The following is a 15,815-nucleotide window of genomic DNA, read 5'->3' as shown; positions in this document are numbered from 1 at the left end:
GACATCACCTGGGTGCCGTCCAGAACTCTGCACGTTGTGCTGCCTTGGGACTATTCGCACAACAGACCGCTACTGACGAGGCCTCCCCCCGCCCCACCCGGGACGCCCCACGCCAATTTTCGGAGCAGCATTGTAGGATCCCTAAACCAGTGCGGCACCCAGGCGACATCACCTGGGTGCCGTCCAGAACTCTGCACGTTGTGCTGCCTTGGGACTATTCGCACAAAAGACAGCTTCTAACCATTGTTGCTTTTTGTGTTGAGAAATGTTTAAATGTTTTTAGTTTTTGTTCCGTTTGTTAAAGTTAGTAGTTAATAAAGTTTTATAACCTTACATTGTTGGAGTGTTATCTATTTTTTTAAAAACGGGTGAATGGGGCTTTGAATCGGGTTATTGTCATGTGTGGGCTTTGGAAGTGTGCTGCTGCAGGATCGGACATTTCAAACTCAAATGCACGTTCTTTTTCTTACCTTTCCGAAGCATGGAGCGCAATAGCAGGCAGAGAAAGGGTGATGCACGTGTTGAACACTACCTGACCTGGCAAGTTGCTGGCAGTGCCCCCCCGCCCGCTCCTGAAAGAGGGCACACACACACCGCCGCCCCGAGTACTTCACAAATCTTTAAAAGACCGTGCGCTTGTTCATGAGGCTTAAATGGTTTATCACCTCTTCTAGAACCCCTGCATCGACCCTCTGACGTTTCCTGGAAAAATTACCATGTAACACAATACCAAGCCCTGTCAGCTGAAACCCCCAAGGAATCGTGGGGCATATTATCAAGGGGGTTTATCTCCGCTTTTTTGGCTTTAAAAACCATGAAAGCGGAGATAAAATTATTTCCCTATTATCAAGCTGTCGCTAACACCAGTTAATGACAGCTAAAAGGAGATAGCGACCATCTTGGGCCCCGCTTTGCATGTCAGTGATACTTATCACTAATGACATGCAAAGTGGCGTGCCAAGATGTTAGCGACTGGAAACAGTCCCTAACATCGCTACCTTCTATTACCAACTTTTGGAGATATTCGCGCTAAGCGCGAATATCTCCAAAATCTAACACCTGCCCTGAGCAGTTCTTAGCCATGTTATCCAATGGGAGGTGGATAACATGGCTAAGAGCATTAGGTCGATAATACATGAATATCGCTGACTTTTCTGCGATAATAGCAAGGTTTATCTGCGATAAAAATCGCCGATGTGCGGCGATAATTTTTGTCTCTAAACAAGTTAGAGACAAAAATTATCGCTAGTTGTTCGTAATATGCCCCCGGGTTTTTGCTTGCAGAAATCGGGAGGCGGGAGACTAGCACTGAAATCAGTACTCACACGCCTGAATCAGGAGGATTGGCATGTCTGAATTCTCTACAGCTGGGGCCATAAACTACATCCGCAGGGTTAGGTGATAGCCTGGAACCAGCCTGGCATCTAAAATGGCTGCCGTGCACGACAAAATTGTGGCATTCGAAAAAAGGCAAGATGGCGCAGCCGCTGGAAGAGATGTACCAACATATATCAGCCTCCTCAGCCACCCTCAGGAAACATAGGGGATTAGGATATGTCTCCCGCACCCCCTTATACCTAGTACTTTAATTAACGAAGCACAAAATGGCGAATTCCCGTTTCGCTACCAGTTTGCGGCCCAGTTCGCGGCCCGTGAAGCGCTTCTACCGTGAAAAATCATTTTTTTTTTATTTTCCCCACGGGACCCTTTAATAACCCCAACAACATTCCTAGGGGGTCAAGAGGGGGATACCTTGCCCCCTTTCATTAAATTCCCCCTTAGTTTTTCACCTTTTCTTCTCTCTCGATCCTACCGAGAGACAAGATGGCGGCCGCTCCGGACTGTCACGCAGCAAAAAAAAAAAAAAAGCTCACGCACAGCCGCTGGAAGAGATGTATCAACATATATCAGCCTCCTCACCCACCCTCAGGAAACATAGGGGATTAGGATACGTCTCCCGCACCCACTTATAACTAGTAATTTAATTTACGAAGCACAAAATGGCGAATTCCCGTTTCGCTACCAGTTCGCGGCCGCGCTTCTACCGTGAAAAATCTTTTTTTTTTTATTTTCCCCACGGGACCCTTTAATAACCCCAGCAACATTCCTAGGGGGTCAAGAGGGGGATACCTTGCCCCCTTTCATTAAATTCCCCCTTCGTTTTCCACCTCTTCTTCTCTCTCGATCCTACCGAGAGACAAGATGGCGTCCGCTCCGGACTGTTTAGAATGTTGACAGACACCGGAGAGCCAATCAGCTTTCTGCGCGCAAAGTTCCGATAAGCGAAAAGTAAGCGGACCGGATCGCTGCCCAGAGCGCTGTTACAGATATATATCTTGGTTTGAACGTTAATTTCTCAAAAACTACTGGAGCACATATATTGAGACCTAGCAAAGGCACATCGGGCTAACAGTCCCTACAATTTTGCCAAGTTTCGTGCAAATCCATTCAGCCGTTCGAGCTAAAAGTGAGTCCAACCGCCCTATGGAAAACTCAATGCAAAAAACGCGTTTTGGGACCCCCCTTTTTTCTCAGCCCCCCCTTGACGAAACCCCACCAAATTTTCAGGGGCTGCTCAGAAACAAAATGTGCCATTTTCCTGAAAATTTCAGCCGATTCCGTCCACAAACGCCAACGTTATTAGACATAGAATTTTCAAAAGTCCCATAGGGAAAAAATTCTAACTATATATACCTACTGGCGATAGCCAGTAGGTAATATATATATATATATATATATATATATATATATATATATATATATATATATATATATATATATATATATATATATATATATATATATATATATATATATATATATATATATATATATATATATATAAAGAACCCCTCCTTGGAGTGCTGAAGTCTTGCTCTCAGTGGAGGAATCCTTTGGCCGAAGCTAGTATCTGACTTGTAGGAAGAGCGCACAGAAAGGACCAAGGAATGGAAGGAAGGAAACGAAAGGGAAATAAACTCATGAAGGAATAGGCCAGTAACAGTTGAGGAAGACCCTCTAGCTGCGACGTTGCTGCAGGTCACCAAGAGACTGTTGTCAAAGTTAGAGAAATTAAAGTCTTACTTTAGTTTGAAGTCTGTGAGAATCTCACAAGGGTTACAGCCACTCTTACTTCATTACAGGAAGCTCCGAAAACTACTGGAATCAAGCTGAGCTGTCTCTGGAGCATCGTGACAGAGAAGTAAAAACCCTCTCAGGACGACATGACTGGAAACTGGAATGAGGATAAGTTGCCAAAAGGAAATAGATGGGAAGACCAAGGCTTTGAGAAGGTGATGCAGGCGGCCACAGTAGTAGCAGCTTAGCGGAGTTCTAGGACTAACCCCTGTCAGAGCGCTGTTGCAGAAAATGTGGGAAAAAACTCTGAAGACTTAATTTGGCGGAAACAGTAGGTAACTGCCGAAGTAGCGCTTCGAACTGGGTGTGGCAGGTTGCCTACTGCTTTTCACTGGGCTGCAATTATATTGATCCCGAAGACCAGGAAGCATCTGGACCAATGTGCCTCTTATAGGCCATTTCCCTACTTAATGCCAAAGTGAAAATCCTGGCCAAAGCCCTGGCAGAACGCCTGCTTCGATTTATCCCCTCCTTAATACACCCAGAGCAGGCGGGATTCATGCCTCAAAAGGCTACCCAACAGTATATTCGTAGGGTGCATAATGCCATCGCACCGCCAGCCCGTCTCAACTTCCCCGTAGCCGTACTCCCAGCTGACATAGAGAAGGTGTTCCACGTTAGGAGTGTAAGCCGCGCTCTATTAATCAGTTCTAAACTTGCAGCATCCATCAAGTCTCTGAACAGTGTTCCGTCAGAGGAGAGAGCAGATTGCGGTGCAGCGGCTAACAAAACGAATGAACATTCAAGTAATTTACCCTCTAGCCCTAGGTTGTTTATTTGGCAATGTTCAAAAGGCACCTATTTTGGAATAGCAGGCCCCTGGCTTGAGAACAAAACTGACTGCAGTACACTCAGCAACAAATGAATCACTTGATACAATGTATCACCTTCTAGTGAAGACCTCACTTGGAACTGGCTGTCTTTAATGAGCGGAGCTCAAAGCAAACTGATACTTTGCTTCCAGAGGCCACGACACTCTTCACTAACCACACATGCCCCCTCATCAGAAAATACTGCCTTCACAGTTTAATTCAGTTAATTATATGATAGCTATTGCTTGCATAAACAATGACAAATTGTCATACCGTATCGATCAACCAGCTAGAGACAAGCATAAGCTACACATATGCTTCCATAAACAAATTCTGTAGCAGAAGCATGTTATACATTCTAATTACTTATCTTTACAGAAACAATTCCTGTATAAAGAGCAGTTGGATTAAGACCAATTTGAACTCGACAAAAAGCATCAAGTGACAGGACATAGAAGGTACTTAAACTAGTGAGATGAAAAAAATAAAAAGGAAATCATAAATACAAGAATTTAATTACATTCTATGTATTATTGTTCTACAGAACAGAGCCAGTCAAAATCTTGAGGAGAACCTTGTTAATCACAGGATGTTCGAAACATGTTGACAAGAATTCTTGGGCAACCCTTTGCAAGTATAGGACAATTTAGTGGGCATGTCTGTATGCAATGACCATCCCACTCTAAGCGAAGCCAATTTTGCAGCCCCCAAAAATCACTACCACAAGAGGTTCACAATTCCTAGAATAATAGTGATTGATCACCTCTGTTTTGAGTTATGAAATGTTTACTGGTACTATGAGTACTTTCTCAGGTTGTGTGTCACAATAAGAATACAAAATACAAAATATCATCACTATCATAAAAAAGTAATTGTTGTTTCACAATTTACTTTGCACAAGTTGATTGAGCTTAACATGTTATATGTTATTTATGCTGCATGTTTCAGTACAGTTCTGTTTTATATGTATAGACAAAAAGTACAAAGTGGCCCCTTTTATGACATGTTGTATTATGTGTGCAAATCATTTTTGTAAAACATTGTGAATAAACACAAGGGCCATCGAAATAAAGTTAATAGACCCTGTTTTCAAATTTATCATTAATGAAATAATACAGCTAGGTCCATTCTTCTTGCAACTCTCTAATAGTGGTATGTTCAGAATTGCAGTTTAAAAGACAACTTCACCATAAGTTGTATTTTTAAATTGTGATTCCACAGACAATTGTAAAATGTAATTACACTTCTGAGAAGTAATACGCCAATCCCAATGTTACCCTATGGTAGAGATAGGCTTTGCAGTAGTGAATCACGAAATTAAGAGTATTTCACTACCGGGACATGCAAATCCTAAAAGTAGATATTCTACTTTTTAAACGCACATGGGCTGCCCAGGGCCTACCTTAGGCATGGCCTATATGTAATAAAACAGAAGTTTGGGCCTGGCAAACAGGTTAACTTGCCAGGTCGATATGGCAGTTTAAAACTGCACACACAGGCTCTGCAGTGGCAGGCCTGAGACACCAACCTCCTCCACATTGTTAGCATGCTGCGTTTGTTGTGTGGAAATACCTGTTAATATGTGCTGAGGTAAGGTATGCCCTCTATAAGACGTAGTAATTATCAGTTTAAATCTAGTGTTCCTGGAAACTTTTGAAATCCTTTCAAAATATTTGCCCAGATGCTCCTCCCAACGTGTCTTCAGCACTTCAAGAGGTCTAAGCAAACCCCCTCACATTGCTCTGTAGAGGTACGTGACCGCTTTGACGGTACTCTCCGATAATGCTATGTACTGCCAGGTACTGTGAGTTGGAGGTTTGGCGATACCATTCTTCCATCAAATGCAAAATGCCATTGTCACAGCCCTATGTATATATGTAATAAAGAGTGGTCCTGCGGGAGGTCAAACTCCGACCGGAAGTCCTCAAAAGGCAGCAGTTTCCTTGTCTGGAAAAAGTACCCCATTATCATTGCACCTGACATTCTGTCAAGCCCTCCCAACCATCACCGTGGGGTAATGTTTTTAACATGGTCATAGGTAGCTCTCGGGATTATGGAACACATGTGCGAGATTTTTGAAGGCACCACTTCCCACAGTGGCACATACCTCTAACTTACTGTGTGTTTCTACTGAGGGTCTTCAAAGTCAGAGCAATACTGCTGTCAGATAAGGTCAGGGAAAAGGCCCCTACAGTTCACCCGGGTGCTCTCGCCACGATAACCACTGAGTGTACCATTGAAACTGCGCTGCCAAATATTAGCATTTAAAATCTGGTACTGCCAGGCCATCATCAGTCAAGTCAAGTCAAGTCAAGTTAGAATTTGTATAGCGCACTACTCACCCAGAGGGTCTCAAGGCGCTTGAGGGAGGGGGGGAAGCGTTACTTATCGAATATCCAGGTTTTGAGTTGTTTTCTAAAGGAGAGGTGGTTCTGTGTAAGGCGGAGGTGGGTGGGGAGAGAGTTCCAGGTCTTGGCCGCTAAGTAGGAGAAGGATCTTCCTCCCATGGTGGATCTTTGGATGCGTGGAATCGCGGCGAGGGCTTGATTGGACGATTGTAGTTGGCGGGTGGGGGTGTAGAAGGTCTGGCGCGTGTTGAGGTATTTGGGTCCTAGGTCGTAGAGGGCTTTGTGTGTGTGGGTGAGTAGACGGAACGTTATTCTCTTGTTGACGGGGAGCCAGTGGAGGTCTTTCAGGTGACCGGATATGTGAGATTGGCGGGGGATTTCTAGGACAAATCTAACTGAGGCGTTCTGAATGCTTTGGAGTTTTTTCTGTAATTTGGCTGTTGTTCCGGCATAAAGGGTGTTTCCGTAGTCCAGTCGGCTTGTGACAAGTGCTTGGGTGACCGTCTTTCTTGTTTCTGTGGGGATCCAGCGGAAGATTTTTTAGAGCATATGTAGGATTTTAAAGCATGATGATGAGATGGCGTTGACTTGTCTGGTCATCGAGAGGGAGGAGTCCAGGATGAAGCCCAGGTTACGTGCGTGGTCTGTTGGTTTGGGTGCGATGCCCAGGGCCGGTGGCCACCATGAGTCGTCCCAAGCGGAGGGGGATGATCCTAAGATGAGGACTTCCGTTTTGTCTGAATTCAGTTTTAAACGGCTGTTCTTCATCCACTCTGCTACTTCTTGCATCCCTTCGTGTAGGTTGGTTTTGGCGGTGTTTGGGTCTTTGGTGAGGGAGAGGATCAGCTGGGTGTCGTCTGCGTAGGAGATGATGTTGGGGTTGTGTTGGCGCGCGATGGATGTATTTTGAGAGGGCCACTCTCTGTTGGCTTGAACCCCATAGGAATGCCGTTGTTAGGGTGTCTAATTCTCTGAACATTGCTCTAGGGATCCATACTGGCAGGACTATAAAAAAATACAGTATTCATGAAAGAACTATCATTTTTAGGTCTTGCTAGAGCCAGCGCTTGCGCTAGTCCGGCGAGACATTTAGTAGCTGGCTTTTGAAAGTGCTGCCAAAAGCTGTTGCCTTCCACCAGTGTGCGGTTATGTGAGCGCCGCCATCTGTCTTTCCTCCGTTGTCACGGGTCATTAATACGTGGTGCTCTCACTGTCCCCGCAGCGCTCTTACTTTCGCTGCTGCGGGCGCTTGCACATGCACCACTTTGGAGGCCCGACTTATTCCACATTCTGATGTTGTTGTACATTGCCCCATATGATGTCACCTTTTTTGCATATTTTATATAGCGCAAACTCAACCCGAAGGTATTGGAGCGCTTTGCATGAGCACCGTATTACATTACACATTCAGGCGCGGGAGATTAAGTGATGTGCCCAGAATCACAGGATGTGGACGCAACCTTTCCAGCACCAGAGTCGGCAGTTTAAGCCGACGGACCACATCCTCTCAGAGATATTCTCGCCCACAGTGATTAGACGACCATTAAGCCTGTTACAGCCTCTGTGATTTCTAATGGGAGACATGCGGTCTCGGGGGACGTGTGTCATTGGGACTAATGAACCAAAATATGAAGGAGCTTTTGATGCTCTAGCACATGCTTGCTGCAGGGGAGCAACTCAGATGACTCCCCGCCCCCACGCATTGTTAACCGCTGGACAAGGCTTTCAGGGGCCTGTGTGCCTTCTGGAAGGGAATGCCAGGAAAGGGCGCTGCCTGCTAGTCGATAATGCACGACTCACGCTGACTAATTGTTTGCGTGCGCAGCTGAACCGCACCCTTGTTTGTTTTGGGGCGTAGAATTTAACGCGCATTTATCATATCTAGCAAAGTGCACAGGGGTCATTTTTACAGAGGTCTTGTTGTGCACAGGGTTTGCCTCCTACACTCCTTCCCATGCCTAGATTTACCACTGCACTACATCCGCGCATTATAGTGCTTCAAAACTGCCCTTGTTGTATCAAGAAACCTTTAACGTAACTGTCATTCTCCCTCTCTCCCTACCTTTGTCATGGTCCACTGCAGAATCTGATCCATTTCTTGAGAGATCCCTGCCTGTTCTAGCTTCCCCACCACACCCCTGCTTCCCCAGCTCACTTCATTCATACTCTTTTTACTCCTCCACACCCTTCCTACATTTACTCTATCTCTGCCATTAAAATCACCAATGCCACTTACCTTTTCCTTATCCAAGCCTCATCTCATCAATGAAGGCGAGACATGCCTGCCTTTTTCCATTTGACTCCTAACCTTGCTTCCACCACCGTCGTTCATCCCCCTCTGCCTCACCCTGCCTACTAGCTGCCTTCCACCACCGCAGTCATCCACTCTTTCCATCCACGTTAGATCACTGTTCTACTTCAAGGAACCTGATGACTGTCTTATATGATCTCTGTCTACTCTTCAACATCTCCATCTCACTGTCCAGCTAATCACTCACCCTCCTTTACTAAACAGCATTTATCATGCATCATCTACTCAAAACCACCTGAACTTCACAGTCTGATTTCAGACAAAGCCCTGGACCCTCTTCTTCACTGAAACTTTGATAGAAGTCCCTGTACGATTTAACAAAGATGTGCCACCTGTCTGCCAAAACTTGCTAAGAAGCAAACCCACTAAGATCATCAGCAGTACAATCGTGATCAACTTCAGGAACCACTTACCAGCGTTCAGGATTTGGCTACTGCAGAAGGCAAATCATTATCCATCTATACTCACTTTCTTCAGCCTATCTGTGTTAATTTCCACTGATTGACAGACTGCCACCAAACAACCCAGCATTGTCAGAAAGCTTCATCAGAGCATTGCTGAGACCATGAGAAACCCAAACAAGCATTGGCATAGCCAATAGGTCTCGCTTTTGGGACCTTATAAGTATTTAGTTATACAGCACAATATCCTTGGTGCAACAACAACAACTGCTGCATGGCTAAAAACTTATAAGGTCCCAAAGGCGAGACCTATTGGCTATGCCAATGCTTGCTAGTATAGCTACCCGACCCGCTAACGAGAGTGGTAGCATGTTCCAGAACTCCGTACTTACCCTAAATGACCTGATGATCTGTCCCACATTCCCATCAAGTATGTCCTGCCTGTCATTGAATTTTTTTGTTCCTAAATAAGAGAGGCAGCAAGGCCCTCACAGCAAGTCACCTAGGGCCATCAGAGGGTGAACACTTGCCCCAAGCAGAAACAAACGGGACTTCTGCCAATTGGCTGGTTGGCCTGATATTGTGCCGAAGTCCCCCTAGCACGCCTCAGGTCTGAGGTCATATTTTGGAGGAATATCACAATGTCATACCCATATAGGGCTACGTGATGATATCCTTCGCTCTATAAGATGGCTTGCCCTGTTCGGACTCTGGTTGTGGGATACGTATATACCAGTCGGGCCCATTCTAGAAAACCTCCCCTCTGTCACATACTGGCCATTACTTCATAGTGAAACTCCCATTCTAAGCTGTTGAAGGCCTTTTGTATGTCGACAGTGAAGATCGCCACCTCCGCTCTGTCATCGGGATTGGCCTCCATGACATTTAAATACAGAAGGACATTAAGAGCCATGTAACAACCTGGTATAAACTCCACCTGATCAGAATGGATGAATTTGGGCATCAAGGGGATAACCCTAGAGGCCAGTAACCTACTGAGGATCTTGTAATCCAGATTGAGCACTGACAGTGATCGGTAGGCCCTGCAATTATGTGGCGGTCTACCAGGTTTTAGTAAAGGCACCATCGAGTCCTCTTGAGTCAAGTTTGGGTAGTGGCCTTTATTCCTTGTGACTTTTAGAGATCTACGAATTTGGAGATTATGTCTACAGAAAATGTTGCATAAAATTCGACTTTTTACAAAAAACAATGGCTCCTGTGGGCAAATGGGATTTAATTCTGATAAAGAAAACGCACAATGACAATGAGGGTGATTGAACTAGATGTCAAGAAAGGAAGCTGTATATACAAAATGCGAATGTCTTAGTAATTTATGTAAAATATATATCAATAGTTTACACAATGTTTCAATAGCATTATAAACACATGCAATCAAAAAGATGATGGCGTGTCCCAAGAGAATTTTTTCAAAAAAAGAACCTAAACTGCTAAGGTGAGACATACTAATATGTAGATAACATAAGGTTTCAAATGTACATGTAAGTTGAAAAGAGGCGACCAAAATATAAGTATAAACAATTTAAGTACAGCAGTTGGAATGTATAAATAACTGTTGTAGAAGGTCTGCCTCTTTATCTCTGTCGACGACGTTTCGACCTCATTGGGGTCTCAGGTCTCTTCAGGACTGTTCAATGCGGTTCACCTGTTAAGGGCTTGCCTAGCTTGCGGGGCGTGCAAGGGTGACACCGTGAAGTAGGTGAATTTACAGAACTTACAGGGATCCCGGACGCCTTTGGTCGCCTCTTTTCAACTTACGTGTACATTTGAAACCTTATGTTATGTACATATTTTTATTTCTCACCTTAGCAGTTTAGGTTCTTTTTTGAAAAAAATCACTTGGGACACGCCATCACCTTTGTGATTTCATATGTGTTTATAATGCTACTGAAATATTGTGTAAACTGTTGATATATATTTTACATAAATTACTAATACATTCGCATTGTGTATATACAGCTTCCTTTCTTAACATCTAGTTCAATCATTCTCATTGCCATTGTGTGTTTTCTTTATCAGAATTAAATCTCATTTGCCCACAGGAGCCATTGTTTCTTGTAAAAACCTTCACCCAGGCTCCAAGTGAGTAGGGTTCCCTTGTTTCCTTTTCCAGCATAAAATTTGACTGGCAGTCCATACGTTCCTGGTGTCTTCCCGCGTGCTAGCCCCTTAGTAGCCATCCTTACCTCCTGAATTGTTATACCCCTCCCAATTCTTCAGCCTCTTCATGTGTGAGTGTCATGAGACCAGTGGTGCCAAAATGGCACACATCGCCTCATCACATCGGGTACGGCTCTTTTAGAGCCCTTTGTAATAATGCAGGAAATGGCTGTTGATTTTTCCCTGTCGATAGAGTTCGGCATCGTCGTCTGTATGAAGATCCACTATCATCAAGCCCCTCTTCCCTGGATTATCTAGCCGGGCCAGTAAGTAACCAGTTTTGTCTCGTTTAGCATGAACATGCACCATATATTATTTATAGTCAAAACACTGGAGTCTTTCTACCTGTCCTGCCCCTCATTCTTTTGCCTCCAACAGGATCTACTGCAGGTCCGGCCACTCCGGTTGACATTTTCCCACCTCCCTCAAGTTCTGCCTGGCCTCCAGCACCTCCCTCAGTAATGTACTCCCGACCCCCACCAACTCTACTATGCATTTCCTTCTTATTATTACTTTAAAGGCATCCCATTCCACTTAGGGGGTGGAAGCTGTGTCCCTATTTTCCTTAAAGTAACTCCTGAAATGTCCTCTTATCAACTCCTGATATTGTGGGTCTTTTAATGATTCAGGTTTTAAGCACCACATGGGGATAAATGGCCCGGGCCATGCCCACTGCAGATGTAGCAGCACCTGGTTGTGATCTGAGATTGCCCATGCACATCTGATGAGCAAAAAAATGTGTTCAGGCGTTTATGGAGGTCATGTAAGCTTGGATAGAAGGAGTAGTCTGGAAATGTAGTCGGCACCACAAATCTATCAGCCTTAACTGTGATTGGCAATCTGCAAAATGTCGGGCTGTCTTGCTAACAGATGAGTCCCTCAGTGGGGCGTTGGAACAGTCAACCTGGGGGTCCGCTATCCAGTTAAAGTCCCCTACAATGATTGTAGTTTGGACTAGTTAGGGGGTCAATCGGCCTGACAGTCTCGCCAGGAATGCTCCCTGCTCTACATTTGGAGTATAGATATTGACTATTGTTATATCTCGACCTCCCAGGTGGCCCATCGGTACTATGTATCTGCTCTCTGGATCTACAATGTCTCCTGTGTGTTGAAAAGGGACACCCGATCTGATCCAGATTAGCGTACCCCTCGCATAAGCAGAGTAAGTGGTATGATAGGCCTGCACCACTCTAAAAAACTCTGACCATTCTACCTTTTAATACCTCAGCATTGAACACACCATCCCAGGGCTCTCCCCCGATTACACTACATAACATCTATCACCCCCCTAGTGAACCTCTTCTCTTTGCTGATTAATTTTCTGACCTTTTTTCTCACTCCTCCGTTTCTGTCTCGAAAAATCCTTTCCTAGGAGACTTCAACATCCACTGGAATAATCCCTAGGATCCCTCTGTTATTTGCCTATCCAGTAAGTAAGTAAGTAAGTTTATTATGCATAGTTAATTAAAACCAGTGCAAAGCGCGGTACAAACAGTAAAAAATGGACATTAAAAAATCATTAAGATTTGTACATTGTTATCGTCATTAAAAAGCATACACAGAAGAACCCAGTCTGATTAGCCAGGAGCAATTGTCTTTAAGGCGGGGATGGGGCAGTGAGATAAATAACGGTGATGGATCAAGCCCTGATCTTTGGACTGGGTAAGAGTGGTCTGTTTAACTCAGACACTCTGTTCATCACCACCCCCTTTTTGTTAATCGTTTTTGGCCACTATAGGTGTGGCAGGGTATACTCAGACATGAGTCCCTTTCTCACTGCTCAATCAGGATTCAAGCAAGCCGGGCCGAAGAAGGCTGAAATGCCAGAAACCGGTCCCCGGTAGCTTGTCTCCTTTCTGGTGAAGAATTGGCTTGGTAGTTTAGTCTGCCCTGTTCCCATGATGCACTGGGCCAGGGACAGACTGATTTGCATATAGCCAGGTTCTGAGCTGGGATGGGGCAGTGAGATAAATAACGGTGATGGATCAAGCCCTGATCTTTGGACTGGGTAAGAGTGGTCTGTTTAACTCAGACACTCTGTTCATCACCACCCCCTTTTTGTAAATCGTTTTTGGCCACTATAGGTGTGGCAGGGTATACTCAGACATGAGTCCCTTTCTCACTGCTCCATCAGGATTCAAGCAAGCCGGGCCGAAGAAGGCTGAAATGCCAGAAACCCGTCCCCGGTAGCTTGTCTCCTTTCAGGTGAAGAATTGGCTTGGCAGTTTAGTCTGCCCTGTTCCCATGATGCACTGGGCCAGGGACAGACTGATTTACATATAGCCAGGTTCTGAGCTGGGATGGGGCAGTGAGATAAATAACGGTGATGGATCAAGCCCTGATCTTTGGACTGGGTAAGAGTGGTCTGTTTAACTCAGACACTCTGTTCATCACCACCCCCTTTTTGTAAATCGTTTAAGGCGGGGCAGCATAATCCTGTGAGTCCGCCTACATGTTGTCTGTGTCAATGATCGATAGTTTTTTGTTTTGACAGTTTTTGCTCAATCATTGCAAGGAACTTAACGTATCTGCAATTCATTTTCGTGTTCGAAGGGTTCAGGCAGGCGAGAACCGCTTGCGTTCTCGTGCAAGTGCCTAGCTGCTTAAGCTGGGCCTTTAAGAGCTGTTGGCTGGCTGGCCGTAGCTCTTCGCAAAGGCAGGTCAGATGAAGTATATCGCCCTTGTCTGTGTTGCAAAACGGACAAACCTCGTGGCCATTACTCCTGAGCCATGGTGGAAGATACTCTCTGCTGGGCAAAACCCCTAGTCTATATTTCAAGAACTTCAGTTTTGTTGTCTTAGGATAACCCTGGCTGAAGTAAGGTTGTGGTGTCAGCGTTTTATAAGAGTTTAATGACATCCAGGCATGGTTTCTTTTGGCGAATGTGGCCTTGTCCTCTAGTAAGGATAGTGTTTTAACAGTTTTCCAGACTAGTTTTTTGAATGGGTTGTGCCCAAGTTGCATGTCCCAAATCACAGTTAGATTAGTAGCCACCAGAGCTGTCTTCAGGAAGGATCTTGCCTGAGATGTATCCTTATTTTGGATGTCTTGCCATAGCAGCGAGTTTAGAGTGTTGGTGGGGGCCGAGCGGAGTTTGTGGCAGCAGTTGATGTACGCTCCCTGTCTGGCAAGGGCTTTCTTTTGCAATCCAAATTCAAGCCTAAGTTGGGCCAGCGATGTGTAGGACGGAAGGGAAAACATTGTTCTATAGGCTTTTGTCTGGATTGTGTCAAGGTTCTTGGAGTCTCTCCCACGCAGTGCTTTGCTGCCATAGCAGATAGAGGGGAGTAGCTTAGCCTGGATAACTCTCAGATAGGGGGTTAGAATTGGCCCCATCAGTTGATTGGCTATGTTTTTTAGTGTAACAGCGATGCATGCCCCTCTCCTTTTTGCTTCCTGCTTTTGTTGTGCAAAGGTGCCATCTATGTCAAAGAGAACTCCCAGGTATTTATAAACAAGTGCCAACTCTATTTTTTGACCGCCTAGTGCCCATGACTTCTGAGGCTTCTTCTTGGTGTTGATCGACATGGTGTGTGTCTTGCTCAGATTTATTTTAAGTTTGTTTTCCGTGGCATAGCTGTGCATTTGGATCAGAAGCTGCTGGAGGCCGGTGTAGGTATGGCTAAGTAGCACAACGTCGTCCGCATACAGGTATACCTTTTAATACCTCAGCATTGAACACACCATCCCAGGGCTCTCCCCCGATTATACTACATAACATCTATCACCCCCCTAGTGAACCTCTTCTATTTGCTGATGAATTTTCTGACCTTTTTTCTCACTCCTCCCTTTCTGTCTCGAAAAATCCTTTCCTAGGAGACTTCAACATCCACTGGAATAATCCCAAGGATCCCTCTGTTATTTGCCTATCCAATCTTCTTGAGATTCATGACCTGAAGCAACTCACATTAAAGGGGCCACCCTCCAGCCCTGACTTGACCTCCCTTTCCAACATTATCCCCACAGACTGGTTGGACCATCACCTCATCCTGTTTCAGATTGCTTCCATTGCCCCACTACCCCCAACCTGTAATACCAAACACTTAAAGTGGACCAGAAATCTCAAAAACATCCCTTCTGTGTACTTGAATCCAAACACCAAGCACAACTTCTTCCTCCCTCTCAAAATATTAACAAACTCCCTGAGCACTTTAATAAGACCATTAGCGACTTTCTGGACCAAATTGCCCTTCTCAAACTTAAACACCAAAGAGAAATTCAGTCAAGATCCTGGTTTAATCTGGAACTCAATCTTGAACGACGACAACTTAGACAGGCAGAAAGATTGGGGAGACAACACCCCTCTTCCTCTCACCTTGTCCTCCTCAGATGAGCCATATCTCTCTACAAGAAACACATTTCGCCGAAAAAGCCACCTTTTTCTGAACTCAACTTGAGCATACCAAAAATCGACCCACAGAACTGTTCAACATTGTTGGAAAACAAACGTCATCGCCACTCCTGAATTGTTAGCCTCAGCTGAGTGATGCGAGGAAATTGCTAACTCCCTCTCTGAAAAAATCACCAAAATCGACCAATCATTTCATGTTCCTCTGGTTACGAACAATCCCACCCATGCCCCTAATGTTTCCAATGACAAGCCCCCCTCGCAAACTGCCCCAATCA

The sequence above is a fragment of the Lissotriton vulgaris genome, chromosome 3_1, assembly GCF_964263255.1.
Source record: "Lissotriton vulgaris chromosome 3_1, aLisVul1.2, whole genome shotgun sequence".
NCBI lineage: Eukaryota > Metazoa > Chordata > Amphibia > Caudata > Salamandridae > Lissotriton > Lissotriton vulgaris.
This window is presented reverse-complemented; position numbering follows the sequence as displayed.